Source organism: Protopterus annectens, chromosome 4.part1 (assembly GCF_019279795.1).
Source record: "Protopterus annectens isolate FY-2018-M chromosome 4.part1, PAN1.0, whole genome shotgun sequence".
NCBI lineage: Eukaryota > Metazoa > Chordata > Ceratodontiformes > Protopteridae > Protopterus > Protopterus annectens.
Genome location: NC_056734.1, coordinates 161,837,558 through 161,857,811, shown reverse-complemented (window position 1 = coordinate 161,857,811; position 20,254 = coordinate 161,837,558).

Genomic DNA, 20,254 nt, shown 5'->3' with positions numbered 1-20,254 from the left:
AACAAGATCTGGGGAGCTTTCCTAGGGCATGATGGGATAGGGATACAGCCACGAGCCAGTGGAAGACCTCCACCTTTTGTAAATGGTCGAATCAGAAACGAGGATCGGTTCCAAACCCCACCAGTTAAGAATGAAGGCGAGACAGACAACACACATGGAATGTTATGGTGAGTACATAAATTCTTTCTTTGTACAAACAGTGGGAGGGGCTACAGTACAGAATGTGTGAGGACTGGATGCAGACTGGAATCCCAAAACTAGGTCAGCAAGGTTTGATAGTAGGGGTGACTGAACCAATGAGAAATATCTAGACAGCTAACAATGCTGCTGTTTTGGAAAATTGAAAAGAAAAAAATAAGACTGCAGAATGTAAAGGGGGACCATAAAGATACATAACATCTCAGTGAAATAATAGAACTATCAAAAATAAGTGGAAATTCTATTATACAAAAATGGTAGTGAGACATAGCCAGATAGAAAATACATACAAGACGGTTACAAAGACTGGTTGTAGGGGGGAAAGCAAAAAGACAATGCTACTGATTCTAAATTGTTGCTAATGATGAGTACAAGCTTGAATGAAAGAAAAACACGCAGTGTATATTTTATTGTACACAATGATAGATTAGATAGTGATAAGAGAAGAAGAGATTAAATTGTTTTTCTTACTGCAATTAAAAAAGCAGGTAGCTTTAAAGTGGAGATACAAGGAGGGAGAAAGGAAAATTTAAACTAGCAGAAGGGAGAGAAATGTGCAACTCTGGGGAAAAATAAGGTCGAATATGGAAATTAAAGGGACATTAACATGGAAAATAAAGTTATTAATATACTAAATTAATATACTTTTATAGGATATCAGTGGTTTAATAGATAAGATATTACCCAGTTTTCATAAGTACATACAAAGAAGTACTGCACAGTATATTAATGTCCACTAGATCCAAGTAGGTTTTGCCACTTTGTATGACGTCTGTACATTGCTGAGTATGGAAGGATATTATGTAAGTAGTAGGTGGATTGAAAACACTAAATTGGCCATAGGTGTGAGTGTGTGTTATGGAAGAACTGTGGCAGGGCTAACCACCCAGAGGTAAGGTATGACTGTCACTGCTGAAGTGGCACCCTGACCCCATGTGCAAAAATGGGAAAAGGGGCTGTGGATGAATGGATGGGTGGAAGCTGAAAGGAGAAGAGGAATATTACTGATAAAACAAGGTTGAAAAGGAAAAAAAATAGAATGATGTGATACATAATGATAAAAGGTAGCTGATAGGGTAGGAAAGTCACCATGGCTACAGTATACCTGCCCCCAAAATCAAAAATACAAGAAATGTGCTGGCCTTTCAGCAAGGGATTATGATTGTGGCAGAAGACTGAAATGTACATTGCAATAAGGAAGATGTTTCAGGAGGAGCAATAGGAGTGAGAATTCCTCTCCAGGGAAGATACTTAGAGAAATATTATGAGGGAATACTTTTAAACTGATGCTATGAAGGTAGGACAGGAAGGTGAAAATATTTCAAGAAGACTGACAGAAGCGAAAATTCCCCTTAAAGGAAGATACTCAGTGAAATATAAGGAGGTAGATACTTTGATGTTATAAAGATAGGACAAGAAGATGGAACATTTATTTACTTCTCTGGGAAGTACCACAACTGGGCTAGGCTGAATAGCTGCTACATGACAAGGGAGCATGAATATTTAATACAAAAGAAAGTAACTGTTTTGATGGTACAGATAAATGTGACTGAAATATGGGACGTCATTAGAGGCTAAAATACAGGGAAATACCAGGAGGAGGTAGTATACTGCTAGAAGTATGGAAAAGATCAAGAGAGAAAGTACTCAAAAGTTGGCAAGAGTTATTTAACAATATACTTCCGGGGGGGGGGGGGTTCTCCACCTTGGTGAAAGGAAGTACTAGTAGTAATACCAACAGAGGGTAAGAATGTATCTGACCCTAGATCATTTAGACCCATTTCAATCCTAAGACATGATTGTAAGGTTTTACAACAGTCTTAGCTAGAAGGTCAGCAAGCTTACTAAAATATAACAGAATTAGACCAATGTGAATGTATAGAAGGAATTTTTAAGATGTATCCAGGGATACTGGTATGACTCTGTCATAGTACATGTGGGTGTCAATGACTTCAGATGTACCTTCCTGAACTATATGAAGAGAGACATGATGCAGCTCTCAGACTGTGTGTCCCAAGCATACCTCTGAACCTAGTAAAACGACCTGTCGTACCAGGAGAAAAATCAGCTTTACTACAAAATCCACCACTGACTAAGTGCTTTCATCCACCATTGGGCTTCTTCAGAGTCAATGAACAGCACTAAAAACATCATTTAAATAGTAAATTCACAATGAATCACATGACTACCCTAAAATAAATTAAACATCAACCATACAATGGTCAAAACAATACTTGTAGTCTTATTGTGCTGAAACCACATTACAAAATAAGCACTTTTGAATATGTGAATAATGTTTTACCATGTTAATAGATGCAACACCATAACCTGATGAAGTTTGAAAAAATAATAATAAATGTAAATAATCATGAAAATATACTAATATATAATTAAACAAACTGTGATTTGAATTTTAATATACAGGCTGCAGAAATGCTGTTTTTAATGCCTGGTGCATTTGAAGCATCCAAGCGTAGCTGCCACAGGCATTCCTTAACTTCTAAGAGGGTTTTAATGTCTCCCCCCAAATCATTCATAGTTAACTTATCAATAACAAAAAATATAAATTTTTTGTAATTAGTACTCACATTGCTGTGATTAAATAAAGCATTCATTGTTTTCTTATTCTTGATGTCCCTATTATGTTCCAAAATACAAAGCCTAAGTTTTCTTGTGGTCATCCCTACATAGAACACGATACATAACAGGCAGGTAGCCACATACACAACCATTTTAGTATTGCAGTTACAATGTCCTGGACATCTTAAAGTTCTTTTATAACTGCAAATTTGTACATAAGGTCCATTATTAATGTGTTTTCAAACACTGCATGCACCACATTTACTCATGTGTGAGGGTCTGTTGTCTTGACTAGCAGAATATTTATCAAACAATTCTATCAAGTTAGACCCTCCACTATTAATAAACTTAGGGGAAGTTCCTATTATGTCCTTGATGGCTTGTATAAAAACACTGTCCCACACAGTAGTAATAATATTCCTAACCTTTCCTGATGTTGGATTAAATTCCAGTACCATACCAGCAGAATAATTTTGACAGGGTTTGTCATTGGCAGAAATGTTTGTATTGTCAGGTTTTCTGTTATTATCCAAAAGAATAAAGTCACTAGATCTTCTTCTCTCTATCTCTTCCATTTTTATTAAGTAGCTCCATTGGATAGCCTTTATAACTGAACATATCAATTAAATGTGCCATTTCAACTTTGAAACAGGTGTCTTGGGTGATCATCCTTGACATCCGTATCATTTGCCCCTTGACCAAGATTTTCTTTTGGTGGTTAGGGTGGCAGCTGTTGTAATGCAAAAAGGAATTGCTGTATGTTTTTTTGGGAAAAATCTTGGAATGAATTTGTGCATTATCTGCATATAACAAAATATCCAGGAACTCTATTTGATGTTGGTCAAGATGGTTTGTAAATTTCAGAAACTCGGTTGTTTGATTCAAGTAAGTAATGAATGCTTCCACCTCATTCTTAGAACCCTTCCAGAAAATCATCCAGAAATCGTAAATATAACATAATATTTGACCTAAAATCTGATTTAAAGACAAAGTTCTGCTCCCAATCAGCCAATACCAAGTTGGCATAGATGGGTGCACATCTGGCACCCATCGCAACCCCATTTATCTGTTTATAGTATTCGCCGTCAAGGAATATAAAGTTATTATACAATACCATGTCTAGCAATTCTAGTAAAAGGCTTCTCTTTACATGATGTAAATTACTGTATTTCAAAATATTGTTATTAAACATTTCTAGCCCGGCCTGGTGGGAGATGACAGAAAACAAATTGATGACATCAATTGACACAAACCGAAATTCTTCTCCAATTTCAAAATAGGAATTCCTAATACAATCCAGGCAATGCCAGGAGTCCTTTAAAATGTGTGGTAGGGTGTCCAAAATATTCTTACATGTGATGTCGATAAAGGACGCTAGGGGTTAAGTTTTTGAACCCCTGGCTGCAACGATAGGCCTAAATGGTGGACAATTTTAATTCTTATGGATTTTAGGAATACCAAATATTGAGGGAATAATAGAATGTTCTACTGACAAATATTTAAATTCATCATGGGAAATACTCCCCTGACATAGATATTCATACAGCTGCCAATCAATTTTTGTGTACACTCGTTGTACATCAAATTTGGAGACCCTTTCATAAGTTTCTGCGTCATTCAATAACAAATGCATTTTACATTCGTAATCAGTGTTAGCCATAATAACCACCCCTCCACCTTTGTCGGGTTTCATGACCCCATATTGATTACTGCTAGACAATTCTTTGAGGCAAAACCTTTCTGCACTAGTCAAATTACTGTTGGATAATGTCTCTATTTCCAACATCTACGTATTTGCATACCACAAAGTCGCACGATTATCCCAACTGCTGGATTATTGGGCGGGATAAACACTCTGCTCCTTTTCAGAACTAAATACTTGTTGTCCATGTTAGGGAAAATTTTATTACCAAAAATAACCTTATGTTAAGAAGCCTAGTATAAAATTTAAGATTTTTTAGTAATCTTCCTGTCTCATACCTGAAAGTAGGGATGAAAGAAAAAACTCTTTTGAAAAGATTAACATGGTGTTCAGTAATCAAAAAAATCAGAATAATTGTAAATTTTGAAATCCTGATCACCCTGTAATTTAAAATTAATTGTAGCACTGCCATCACCAACATCATTAAATTCGCCAAGACAACACTCACCACTGTTGTCATTAAACAGCTCAGCTAGAGACCCATTTACTCTTCCATCACTGGACCATATAGGGGAGCCTAGTTGTTGTAATTCACTTGGTGATTGCGTCACTGATTGTATCTTGTTTGGCACTGATCTCCCCATTACCCCCCTTGGTTGATAATTCTGACACCTTGGGGTTCTCTTATCTGTATAACTCTGATAGTGCGCCCGGCTCCTTATCCGGTCTGAGCGTCTCAATGGTTGCCCAATGTCTAAAAAAGCCTCATTGTTGTCACCAATATCTGTTTAATTATTTCCAGGTCATCCCTGGTGTCTCCCACATGTTCGAGGTTCAGGTTGTCTTTCCTCATATAGTTATCACATCTTTGGGAGGGATATGCCCTTTTTTCTTTATACTCTAATGTATCTCTCATTATTTTATTTTGCTTTCTTTCTAATCCTATCTTGACAAATTTATCTACATCTGATAAAATTTTGTCAACTCATGCCTTATTAATCTCAAATAATAAATCATTAAAAATACTGCCTATTAGAAAGGTATTTGGACATTTTCTGCAATGAACAGTACATTATATGAGATTATTATTTGTACCGTTAGGTACAGTACTTTAAACAGAATTACTGGGATTGTTATTTTTATTTTTTGTTTGCCTAATTTAACTGTATTGTCTCTAATAATAATCCACATTAAATCCATCCCAGTACGGTCGTATAACACCAATAATTGTTGGAATGCTTCTGAATTTTCTTGGATACCCATAGGTAATTTAAATACCTGGTTAAGCTCAATAGAGCATTCCAGGAATGCGTTGTCCATCTGAAGTGTTTTAAACTTCTTGGTTAACTTCTCAAATAACTGCAATTGGGAGTTAAAGTTACCAAAACGGGTACATTGCTCAGACACCAAACCATTAGGAAAGACAGGTGGAGCTAGTAATGATTCTAGGTCAGGTAACACTACTGACTGTATTGCTTCATGGCTACATGGCTATTTTGTAATTAAGCTGATTTTTCTCCTGGTACAGACTGGTCGTTTTACTAGTGTTGTTTCGTTGTACTTATGGTTATACTTCACAGCAGTCTTGTGTCCAGTGTGAATTATTGGCTTTTTTTTTCAATATTGCTGAGCTTTCAAGAATTGAAGCTGAACTGCTGTGAGTGAGGAACTTTGTATTTTTGAGCTAAACAGCTCTTTTGTGTTTCATTTGTGAGTACCTTACGCTTGTACTTTGTCAAGACTTGCTTTATACTGTGCTATTTGGCTTCAGTATTTATTCGTGAATGAGGAATTTTATACTTTTGAGTTGAATAGCTCCTGTATGCTTCATTCGTGAGTACCTTATGCTGGTACAGTATCAGGATTGGTTCCATACTGTGCTTCTTGGCCTCATTGTTTGCTCATTTTGGAGAGGCTGCATTGAGTTGCACAACTTAGTTTTGCATTTACTTGTTTGACTTTGGGCTGAACAGCCGATAACTTCACTTCCTTTTTGAAAAACTTTTGCTTTAAGAAGTATATTTGATTTGCCTCACCACGTTGTTATCTGTGATTTGTATTGGGCATTTGGTTGCACCGTAAAGTGCGGTTGCACTCGCTCCTGGTTCTTGGAAGATCTGAACTGTTTGGCGTTTTTCTTGTTGGCCTGTATCATCGAAGAAACATTCTTTTTCACCTTTTTGGGACATAGACCTGGTAAGCAGCATTGTTTGCTAGCCTATTAGAAAGGTATTCGGACATGTTCTGCAACGAACAGTACAACATTATATGAAATTATTATTTGTACCGTTAGGTAAAGTACTTTAAACAGAATTACTGGGATTGTTATTTTTATTTTTTGTTCCACTTCATTTATGTGGTTTCTCGAATGCTGATATCTTTTACGTTCACTCTAAACAAGTAGAATTTGGTTTATGAATTATGGCATCTTTTATTTTGATTTTAAACAAAATTTAAAATTGTGTGTAGTACTGTATAGCGTAGTTCCCTAGACGTGAGTGATATTTGTAGAGAAGTAACACGTTAGCTGGGATATGTATATTATTTAACACAAAACTTGAATATTGATATATTATATATATTCGCCTACTCAGAGGCAATCTCTGCCTAACATACAAAGCTATGTCAAACCCAGAGCTGTTGGACATGCTCCACTTAAAGAAATCCCAATCCCTCCGAGCTACACGCTCTAGGGACCTAAACCTTGTCACCACAATAAACAGAACATGCTGGAGGGATAGATTCCTGTCCCAGAGACTTCCCATACTCTGGAACAGATTACCTATCTGTGTCAAACAATGCTCCTCATTAGCACTCAAGAAAAATCTTGATGACTGGATGCGAAATAGGAAATTCACCCCAGGGATCACTTCTGTGGCCCTGCTCGACAGGGGCCCAGGAAAATAATTTTCTTGGGTGGCAAAAGCCAGGGTACCTTTTGGCTAGGCTTATATACGCCCTAGGGCTAATAGCCTAATACCTACCTATGAACCTATGAAAACCTAGCCAGCAGAATACAACGTGATTTATACACAGTAGAGACTAGGATGTTTTGGGCCTATTATTTTTAGGTCGTTCGATCATAGTAATTAATTCAAACAAGTTGTATTTATTAACCTGTGCATTTATGACTTGTGAGTCAACATCTGTGATTGTTGGTAAACAGATTTTTAGCTTCAATACAATACAGTGTAGTGTGTTTTCGTACATCTACAATTAGTGCTTGTAAAGTTGAATGGAGAGACGAGCTGGTTTTTCTCTACACATATTTATGTGACATCAAATTTTGTATTAGAGAACCAGCTATTTACAAATTTTACATTAATATATGAAGTACAACATTAGAGAACATTTATGTTTTTTATGTATAAATGGCCTTGTTGAATTGCGATAATTAGAAATTATTTAAGGCTGTATTGTTATTGTTTAATTACTTGCAACATATTATAGGACGAATTGTGTTCAATTAGATAGAATTTATATTATATGTAGATCGCGCATGTTTTAATCATTTTTAGTCTTTTAATTTTGTGATTTTTTTGTTCTTTGTAAGACTACAATATTGTTTAGAGTATGTTTGCAGTAGAGTCTTGCAACACTATACTTTATTCAAGGTTGTATAAGTATAGTGTTGCTTAGTGTTTTACAGAATAAGAGTGGATGTGCACTCAGTGACTGCAAGCTGTTTATTTTACACAAAGTACACCCTGTTGAGCACACCATTTACATCACAACATTTAAATCAAAATATTAAATTTGTAGCCTTAGAGGGCAAAAGATTTTTTTATTTAAAAAATTATTTGAATTTGAACGTTGCATATGGTCTGTAAGGATTGACACACAGAGAGCCTTGGCCCTGTAGTTTGCACAAAGACTCCTATTATTTAATTGTATAGAGCCTGATTAGAGTAATACTATATATATTTCCAGATGGAGCACTTAATTGCCCAATACACAGAATTATCTCGACAGATTACTTCCTTATTACAAGCCAATGGTCCTGGAAGGGTGGGAGACATAAGTAATGTTACCATTACCAGTTCACAAGCAGAATTGCTTACTTTACACACACACACACAGACCCTTCAGGGTTTTCAAACACAAGAATAGGAGCCAGAGATCTGAATAGTGATTCTGTTAGGCCAGGGAGACAGGGTAGCCATGAAGCAGTACAGCCAGTAGTGTTACCTGACCTAGAATCATTACTAGCTCCACCTGTCTTTCCTAATGGTTTGGTTTCTGAGCAGGGTACCGGTTTTGGTAACTTTAACTCCCAATTGCAGTTATTTGAGAAGTTAACCAAGAAGTTTAAAATACTTCAAATGGACAACGCATTCCTGGAATGCTCTATTGAGCTTAACTAGGTGCCAAGGGGACTTAGAATATTTAAATTACTTATGGGTATCCAAGAAAATTCAGAAGCATTCCAAGAATTATTGGTGTTATACAACTATACTGGGATGGATTTAATGCAGATTATTATTAGAGACAATACAGTTAAATTAGGCAAACTATAAAATGAGTTGCTGACTTTAAAACATGGAATTTTTAATGATTTATTATTTGAGATTAATAAGGAACGATTTGACAAAATTTTATCAGATGTAGATAAATTTGTCAAGATAGGATTAGAAAGAAAGCAAAAGAAAATAAGAGATACATTAGAGTATAAAGAAAAAAGGGCATATCCCTCCCAAATACGTGATAACTATATGAGGGAAGACAACTTGAACCTCGAACATGTGGGGGACACCAGGGATGACCTGGAAATAATTTAAACAGATATTGGTGACAACAATGAGCCTTTTTTAGACAGTGGGCAAACATTGAGACGCTCAGACTGGATAAGGAACTGGGCGCACTACCAGAATTATGTAGCTACGAGAACCCCGAGGTGTCAGAATTATCAACCAAGGCGGAGATGGGGAGGTCAACGCCAAACAAGATACAATCAGTGACACAATCACCAAGTGAATTACAACAACTAGGTTCCCCTATATGGTCCAGTGATGGAAGGGTAAATGGGTCTCTAGCTGAGTTGTTTAATGACAACAGTGGTGAGTGTTGTCTTGACGAATTTAATGATGTTGGTGATGTCAGTGCTACAATTAATTTTAAATTACAGGGTGATCAGGATTTCAAAATTTACAATTATTCTGATTTTTTGATTACTGAACACCATGTTAATCTTTTCAAAAGAGGTTTTTCTTTCATCCCTACTTTCAGGTATGAGACAGGGAGATTACTAATAAATCTTAAATTGTATACTAGGCTTCTTAACTTAAGGTTATTTTTTGGTAATAAAATTTCCCCTGACATTGACAACAAGTATTTAGTTCTGAAAAGGAGCAGTGTGTTTATCCCGCCCAATAATCCGGCAGTTGGGATATTTGAGCGACTTTATCGTATGCAAATACATAGATGTTTGGAAATAGAGACATTATCCAACAGTAATTTGACTAGTGCAGAAAGGTTTTGTCTCAAAGAATTGTCTAGCAGTAATCAATACAGGGTCATGAAACCCAACAAAGGTGGAGGGGTGGTTATTATGGCTAACATTGATTACGAATGTAAAATGCATTTGTTATTGAATGACGCAGAAACTTATGAAAGGGTCTCCAAATTTGATGTACAATGAACGTACACAAAAATTGATTGGCAACTGTATGAATATCTATGCGAGGAGATTATTTCCCACAATGAATTTAAATATTTGTCAGTAGTACATCCTATTATTCCCTCAATATTTGGTATTTCTAAAGTCCATAAGAATGAAAATTGTCCACCATTTAGGCCTATCGTTGCAGCCAGGGCCAGGGGTTCTTGGCCAGCCAAGAAAATAACCTTTTAAAAGTTACCATATGTGCATCATGTAAACTAACTCATCTTAGTTCTCATATACTCAACATAACAAGCAAATGATTGTTTGTTTAAAAAAAACATATTTATTCTTTTTTTTAAGAAAATAAAATTTTAAATGACACGTACTGAGGATATTTGCCTTTATATCCTCAAAGTGCCCATCATTTATACATGAGCAGCACAGGCCAGTGAAATGATTCAGCTCAGGTGTTTTTTAATTATTCTTTTAATTTAAAAAAAGCTTATTTACTTAAAAGAACAAATAAATGCCCACAGCTGCAGCAACCCTATCTAAAATACTGCAAGTTTCTGTCCATTGCCATTTCTTGTTTCATTGGGATGGCAGTGAACAAATAGCCCATACATGCATTAAAAAGTGTATCTGGCTAGCTGTGGCTTTGGGCTACAGTGGAGTGGAGGTAAGTATTTTTTAATGTTGGCAAGCAATGAGGGTTTTTTTTGGAGTGGGGCTATTTGTGTTATGTATGAAAACAACTTAAACTCTTCATTTGCTCATTTTAACGTCCGGCATTAAGGGCTAGTGTGCATTCCTATGAAATAAAATTGAATACTTTTTTAATAGGCTTGTAGTAAACAATATTTTCTGTACTGTGGATAAATTAAATGGCCCTCTTCATTTGCTGGGTTTAAAGGCTGGCATTAAGGGCTAGTTTGCATTTGTGTGAAATAAAAAAGCTGTATTTATTGTCTTTTTTAGGGAGGATAGTTTATTTGCTCATTTTAATGTCCGGCATTAAGGGCTAGTGTGCATTCTTATGAAATAAAATTGAATACTTTTTTAATATAATTGTAGTAAACAATATTTTCTGTACTATGGATAAATTAAATGGCCTTCTTCATTTGCTGGGTTTAAAGGCTGGCATTAAGGGCTAGTTTGCATTTGTGTGAAATAAAAAAGGTGTATTTATTGTCTTTTTTTAGGGAGGATAGTTGTGCTCTGGAAGGAAGTAGCTTGCCTTCTTAATTTGCTCAGCTTAAAATCGGTCTCTAAAGGCTGGGCTGATATGCATTTGTCTGAAATGAATTGGAATATTTATTCACTGTTTTAGCAGTGGCTAGATGTGCTGTAGATGAAAGTAACTTCCCTTTTCATTTGCTAAGTTTAAACTTTGGCATTAGGATTAAGTGTTCATCTGTGTGAAGAAATTGGGACATTTACTCTTTCTCTTGCATTTGATATGCAGATGCAACCACTTGGGGAGGTAGCTGTGATGTGGATTAAAGTAACTTGCTCACTTCAATTGCTCAGTTTAAAGTCAGGCATTAATGGATAGCAATCATTTGTGTGAAACAAATTGTAAATTTATTCTCTGTCTTTTTTGGGAGGAATAGCTTTGCAGTGGATGAAATTAAGTTGCCCTCCTTGCCCAGTTTAAGACAAGTGTGCATTTGTGTGAAACAAACTGGAACATTCTCTGTTTTGGGGGGATGGCTATGCTGTATATGAAAGTATGAAAGTGAATTGCCCTATTTCTTTGCTCAGTTTAAAGTCTGGCATTAGGGTCTGAAATAAAATGTAATATTTACTCTCTCTTTCTCTTTTAAATATGCTAATAGAAGGAACCTCCTGGAGTAGCTTGCTGTAGATAACACTATCTTGCCTTCATTGTTTGCTTAGTTTAAAGCCTGGAATTAAGCACTAGTGTATATTTGTGTGAAATAAATTGGAATATTCATTCTGTTTTTTAAGGGAGCTAAATGTGATGTAGATGAAAGTAACTTACCCTCATAATTCACTCAGTTTAAAGCCTGACATTAAGGGCTAAGCTACTGTGCATTTGTGTGAAATAAAATGGAATATTTATTCTCTGTTTTGAGGGGGGGTTGGTAGCTGCACTGTGGATGAACACAACTTGCCCTCTTTATTCAGTTTAAAGTCTGGTATTAGGGGATAGTTTGTGTTTGATTGAAACAAACTGGAATATTTATTTATTTATTATTTTTGGGTGAAATTAATTTACCCTCTTTATTGTCTCAGTTTGAAGTATGTCTGGTGTGCATTTGTGTGAAATACATCTGAATATTCTCTGCTTTTTGTGGGGTGGCTACCTTTGGTTTATATTCTAGTTGGAGTAGAGAGGAACTGAGTCTTTTCTGAGCTTGTGATTGCTTAAAGAACTTAAGACTGTAGTTTTTAGCTGTTGGCCAGAGTGCTGTTTGATTTTTTTTCTCTGCCTTTATAAGTTAGTCATGTTTGTGTGGCACTTGGCTCATTTACTCAGATCTTGACAGTGTTTGGTAACCATGTCACTGTTGATACATTGTTTCTGGTCATCTTCTTATTTACTGTGTTTTTGTGTTTATTCTGCCTTGTAGAGTATAAAACCAGCCAAATTTGCATTTATTTTGGCTTTTTGTACTCTACAGTTAGAACCATTGGTTTACACACTAGTTAGATTAGACAGGGACCAAGTCTTTTCTGAGTTTGTGTTTGCTAAAAGAACCGAAGACTGTGCTTTTCTGTTATTGGTCAGAAGTCTGTTTGAATTTTTTGTTATTTCTCTGCCTCTATAAGTTAGTCACATTTGTGAGATGCTGCTTATTGCACAGTGGCAGTTAGCTATGCCATGTATGGATGCAAGTACTTATAACCTTAACTTTACTGATAAACCTTAGTACTCTGCAGTTGTGCATTGCTTTTTGAGTTGAAACTTGGATTAGCCTGTTTACTCAGCATCCTTGTAAAACAGTTCTAAACCTTATTGGTACCACTCCCCCTGCAGCCTGCACAAATAAACATCTGGAGCCATGGATTCGCACTTTCTGACTGTCTCTGTAGCTAGCTTTGTAGAAATGGGCATCCTGAGACAATGAAGCAATTGTCTCATGTTTACCACTAACCAGCTAATACTTAAACAATCTAATGCAGTTTGTGAGAGGGTAGATGCATAATCCCATTCGAGGCAAGACTCACTCACACAGCTGACGCAAATTCTACACTGGCTGCCAGTAACACACAACACCACACTATACCTACTATATACATTACAGTTGAAACACATACATTCACATATACTGAGTTTCAACAGTAACCCACCTAAACCAGAAAGGCCTCCTAAATGCAACTGTAGTAAGAAGTACCACAAGCAACCTTACAAATACTCAAATGAAGCAGTATCCATCATGGAACTTGCATCTTTAACTCAAAAGCCCATAAGAAAAACTCTACACAACCAGATATACCAGTCATAGGAGACTCCATTGTAAAACATTATGATGTATCACTCACCAGGCTGAGCAAGGAGAATGTCAGGATCAATTGTCTATCAGGGTCAGATGTGCCATGAGGCATACACTAAAGTCCTTGCATCACATGTACACATATGACACAGTCACAGTACACATGGGAGTAAATAACCTGAGATGCATCTCCATGGACTATATGAAAGGTGATATGTTAGAGGTCTCAGATTATGTGTCCAAGGCAGATATGAACCTAGTCCTGAGCAGCATTTTACCTACAACAAGAATGATGCCACAATTTGAACAAAAGTCGATTGACTTCAACAATTAGCTTACCTTCTGGTGTCTTTCAAATGGAGTACAATATATATTAGCCTGCAAACAAATATTAGAGTGTGTTAATGGCTTTGTTAGAAATGGCCTGCATTTAACTCCCTCAAGGCTTTCATATAATGGCAAAAAATCTTATGCAACTCATAGAACTTTTTCAGGCTAAGTCAGTCTTCAAAAGCTTCAACATAAAACAAAATCTGGATAGCATTAAGGTATTGCTGTTCACCACTAACAGCCTTAACAAAAAAACTTCACTCCTTACAGGCAGTCTCTGCTCTGGTATGTATTGATTTCTGCATCATCATGAAAACCTGGTTCAGGACTATTCAGAGGAGCACCCCATCAGTGCAAGGCTTCAATGCCTACCACATGTTCAAGCCCACTGTACTAGTTGAAGGTGTTAACGGCAGCAGGTTCTCTATATTAATCAAACAAGATTTCACCTCCAGACTCATTAGTCAGGATAATGACCTGGAACTCCTCAATGTCCACCTCACCATTAACAAAAGCCCATATAACATTTTAGCTAACTTTAGGTCACCATCTATGACCCCCTTGTCCCCTTCCCACCTAACTAGTATGGAATTCCAAGGCATTCAGCCAAATGATATCCTCCTAGGAGACTTCAACTATCCTTCCATCAACTTGGAGACTTATATGCACCCCAACATGCATGCCAGAGATTTCTAGACTTCATAAATACAGACTCTCTAGACCAGTTAGTTTGCATCCCAACTAGGGTAGACAAAATAATGGACATGGTTCTCAACAATGTGGGATAGCTATGGTCCCTACCAGTTGTAACCTCATCCCTAGTAAAAATCAGTCACATTAATCATAAGAATGAAGCCAGAAGGATCCTCCAATAACTCAATATTCTGAGATTATGATAAAACTAATCTACTAAAACTGAATGATGACTTGGCTAAATTCAACATTCCCTTCCACCCTGATGACCCCTCTGCAAATGTGGAATCATTCACTGCCAATGCACATGTAAATAGCTGCTTCTGTTTCCCTCCAAAGTAAATATTATGCCAAATTCAAAAATAAACCTCTACAGTGGAACCCAAACAGAAGCAGGCTGTACAATAAAAGAGAAAAACTCATTACACATAAAAATAAATGGAATTCTCCAAATGCTAAAAAATGTTCTTGCTAAACTTAAAAGGGAACTCTGGTACCTAAGCAAATCAACCAAAGCCAGATACAAGGATAAAATAGCTACCCAAGCAAAAGGCAATTCATAAAGCCTTTTCAACTATGTCAGAAACAATGCTCAAAACTGCACAAAGCTAATAGCAAATACTGTAACACACCCAGACCCAGAGGATATGGCCAGTATACTAGCAGATAAATTTAGCTCCAATTTCACCCTCTGCCCCCCCAACCCACAGTCCCCCAAAACATACCAAAATCCACTCCCTCTCAAATCATCCAGGAACAAGTCCTCAAAGCACTATCCATGGCCAAAAACACTGCTTCTATTGGGCTAGATAACATACACAGCTGTCTAATGGTCAGCCTGAAAATGGACCTCTCAAATCCTGTCCAGAGTCAATTTAATATCAGCTTCCAAACGGGGTTTGTGCCAGATGAATGGAGGACTGCAACAGTCATTCCTCTGTACAAAGGTGGAGCATCAATGGATCTTGGCAATTATAGACCAATAAGCCTAACCAATCACATCTGTAATGCTGTGGAAAAGATCATTATGGAATTAATAAATAAGGACATAGGCAAGCTACAAACTTTAAACCTGAGGCAATTCAGTTCTGTCATCAGTAGATGCTACCTACTTCAACTGGTCAACTTCTTTAAGAAGCTTACTGAATCAATGGATGAGGGAACATTTGTACGCACTGGATATCTAAACCTTGCAAAATCATTCATCCTTATCACACACTCAGGTACAATTGATAAACTCACCCAGCTATATGTAAATCTCTACATAACTCACTGGATAGCAAACTGGCTCACAAAAAATCAGGAAATTAGGGTAGATGGCTCTATGCCTCCAAATGACCTGTCATAATTGGTGTACCTAAGGGTTCAGGCCTTTTGCCACTCCTCTTTGGGATTTACTTCTTGAAGGTTATGGCTAATATTAAGGGCTTATGTATGACTGAGTTGGCAGATGACTGATAACTTGATGCCATCATAAACTGCAGAAGACACTAAGATCCTTCAGGAGGGTTGCTTCCAAACAAATAGTTGGTGCCAGAACCATGGCTTAAAACTAAACACCAAAAATGCACAACTGTATCTTTCAGCAAGCATGACATCCCTTGCAGTTATCACACTGACAACACACTCCTAAGAATGGACCCAGTAGTTATGAACCTGGGAACACATGTAGACAATGACCTGTCCTTCAATCATCGTGTATACATATTTGTGAGAAAGTCCAGATCCAGGAGGTGATTATTCTACTGTATTCTGCACTTATTAGGCTGCTCATCAAATATAATACCCCTTTGGTATGTAGTTTCCAAATACGTGGCACAACTTGAACAACCACAGTGATTTCTCACCAAGAAAATAAAGGACCTAAATCACCAAAGCTACACTGATTGTCTCAAAGCCTTGTCCATCTTCTTGGTAGCATACAGACTATTGAGTGGTGATCTCTGCCTCACTTACAGAGCCTCTACTGACACCATCCTTATAGCCCTTCTGCACATCTGCAAATCCAATAGTGGCAGAAGCACACACTCAAAAGATCTTAATCTCTACTGTAACTTACACAGAACATGCCGGAAGGATAGATATGTTTCAAAGAGAATACCACTTCTCTGAACTTATCATCTTCTCTATGTAAAGCAAAGTTTATGTTTCTTACTCTTTTCATGAATAATCTGAACAAATAGATGGGAAACTGCAAATTCACCCTGGATTAGCACCCTTGTCCCTTATGAATAGGGGCAACATGTAAATGCCTACCCAACTCTGGCTATTTGTGCTTCAAATACAAAGGCCATTGGGTTAAAATATAAAGGACTCTGGGTTAATCATACTTATACACTATGGACAATAAACTTCTTGGGAAATGCATGGATAGGCTTATGATGATCCTCACTGATCAGTAGTCTAGTAAGTACCTATGAATTTGAGCCATGGATGAAAGTAACTTGCCCTGTTCATTTAACCAGTTTAAATTATGTCATTGGGGATCATTTTCATTTGTATGAAACAAATTGGAAAATGTATTCTGATTTTTAATATGTTGGCAGGCAACCAGGCTGAGATTAGCTGTTCTGTGAATTAAAGTAACTTGCCCTCCTTATTTGCTCAGTTTAAAGTCTGGCATTAAGGGATAATGTGCATTTGTAGGAAATAAATTGGAATATTTATTTTCTCTCATGTTTTAATATACATGCAGACAATCAGTTGAAGGGGACTAGTTGTGCTGTGGATAAAAGTAACATGCCCTCTTCACTTGATCAGTTTAAATTCTGGCATTAAGGGATGGCTTGCATTTGTGTGAAATAAATTGGAATATCTACCCTATGCCCAATCATTGTGTGAAACAACTTTGAAACTGCCCTGATTTCACAGAATGTCCTTGTCTTTGCCTAATATTTTTGGTCTGCAAATTACTATCATGTTATTTGCTCAGTCTGGCTTTACAGGACTAGTGTGCATTTATGTGAAATAAACTGGAATGTTTAATCTCTGGGTTCTGTTTGCATGAAACCAGTTTGAAGCTGTTCGTGATTTTGTAGAATGCCCCTGACTTCATCTTATATTTTCTGGTCTGTACCTCACAAAATGTGTGGTTTTCTGCCAAATCATTGAGGATTGCAGTTACTAAATGGGAAAGGGGACTGGTTGTAGATTAAAACAATTTATCTTCTTGCTGTTTGCTCAGTTTACATTCTGTTGTTGCCGAACTTGTGTACATATGGATGAAATAGACTTTTGGTACTGCTTGTGTGAAACCAAGTTAAAACTGTACCTGGTTTTGCAGAATGTCCCTGACGTTGCCTCATTTTGGTCTGTTCCTCATAAAATTGTGGTTTTCTGGAAAATTCTTGAGGATTGGAGTCAATAAATAATGACAAACATTTAAGTTTCAGACTTCACAATCTTCAGAAAAGAGAAACAAATACAATTTTATTCTAGCAATTTTAAGCACGTAGCAGTAACAATTAAAACATTTCCTGATTCAGGGCCTTTGACCCTCTTTATTTTTGTCTTTGTCCTGATTCGTGTGCTAACAGGTTGAAAGGCTTTTTTATCACTATCAGATGAGGTGCACATGGCAAAGTGGCTATAACTGCTTGATGGGTGTGAGGGGCTATCTGTGGATTAAAGTAGCATCTTCTTGTTGTCTGATCAGTTTAAACAATTTAGTTTTGTGGGACTACTGTGCATTTATGTGAAATAAGTTGGAATACCTGACCTACTATGTGTTTATCTGAAACAAACCTGAAATAGATTATTGTGTCCATAAGTATTACTTTGATCACAATCAGACATCTGAGGTGTACGGAATCAACAAATGGACTATGATTCTGAGTATGGGGGCTGCTTATGGATGAGAATGACTTAACCTGTTGTCATAATCATGTTAACAAGTCTTTAGTCTGTCTTTGCTGGATTAGTTTCCATTTCTGTAAAGCAGGCTGGAATACTTTACTGCAGTCATCGTTTTTATCTCAAATGGACAGCTGAGTTATACACAGTTAAGTAGCTGCAATTGTAGGTATTGGCATTTGTGGATTAAATCAGAAGGATGATTCTAAATTAACATGTGAATTTATTTATGGCCCCCCAAAAATGTGTGGGATGGGAGCAATGGCTTGAATACCACCCAAGCCCCAAGGTACTCTAAATCTGTCACTGGACACAAGATTTAGTTCTGGAGCCTATGCTTTTTTTCCATATCTTTATGACAGACTTTTCTGTTTCCAGAGCTATCTGGACTAGTAAGTTTGCTGATAACATAAATGGTGGTGGTGGTGGTGGGGGGCAACTGTAACTAAACTGTCTGAACAGGTAGGGTTGCGGCTATTCTTGTACTGTTAATAAGAGACTGGAAAGAGTTCAGAAATTCTTTAATAAATAGGTTTTTAAAGTTAAGTCCTCAAATTATAAATACAGGCGTGAATGGTTCCATTTTTTGACTAACTATAGAATAGTTGGGGGATGCTAATTTTAACATACAGATGCAAACCGGATAAAGCTATAGCAGCTACCATAGGAATCTAATTTCAAATCACTTCCTGGGCACTTGAAACAACCAGAAGCATGTTACTGTCCCAATCATTAAGACTATATTTGGGTGAAAAGCTTTCCATAGCACAGTAGGAATGTTGTGGTACACACTGCCCCCAAGTGTAAGGAAGATGGATACACTGGGGTAATTTAAAACCAGTGTTGACAACTGGTTTGGTAAGAGTGTCTATGATTCACTACTAATTGGGTACAAACTCCTCAAAAATCTCTAAAGGGGTTCCGAGTTTGATTTACATATATTCAACACTGAATACGCCATATAAGCTATAGTGTATATAAATTTAACAAGGCAATGTTTTGACCAGCATAAAAAACATCATATGTCGCAACTTCAAACACGTGTTACAACTGAGTAGAAAAGATGATAGCTGTTTACCAAGTGATGTGTGCATGTTATATTACTAGCTATCTAATTAAAGGCTTCTAACATATTAATTTTGATATATGTGCTCAGTCTGTAATTCTGCATTTATGAAATATGCCTTAGCAAAAATTACAGTTATAATGAGGTGGGGTAGCTGCTGCATAAGGAAGTGAGAATCACTTATTAGGCTCTGAACCATTCCACACATTTATTTTTCTATTCATGACATATCATCCTGGATTCTTGAAGCAAGACGCTGACAGGCATGATTATTTACAGAGTACAATATTGACTCTTTAATTTTAAACGACTAAACACATACTTCATAAAAAATATCATATGTCTCAACTTCAAACACATGTAATGCAGTTGTACAACTGAATAGAAAAGAAGATATGTGTTTACCAAGTTATGTGTGCATGTTATATTACTAGCTATCCAATTAAAGGCTTCTAACAATTAACAACTGGAATGTCCGCAAAGGTTCCTCATTAAAAGAATACAGGGAATAACTAATATCTCCTATGAAGACCACCTCAAGGCCCTATCCCTGTATTCTGTCTCCTACAGGCTTTTGAGGGGAGATCTATGCCTGGCATAAAGGGAATTGTCAGAGCCCACTCTGATGGACCTCCTGCATATCCACAAACAAAGAATTACCTGTTCTAAAGACTTAAAGCTTGCCTGTAATATAAATAGGACCTACTGGAGAGATAGGTATGTATCCCAGAGACTACCCCATCTATGGAACAGGCTCTCCATCCATGTGAAGCAGAGTTCCTCCCTAATCCAATTCAAGTGGAACTTGAACAATTGGATGGGAAACTGGA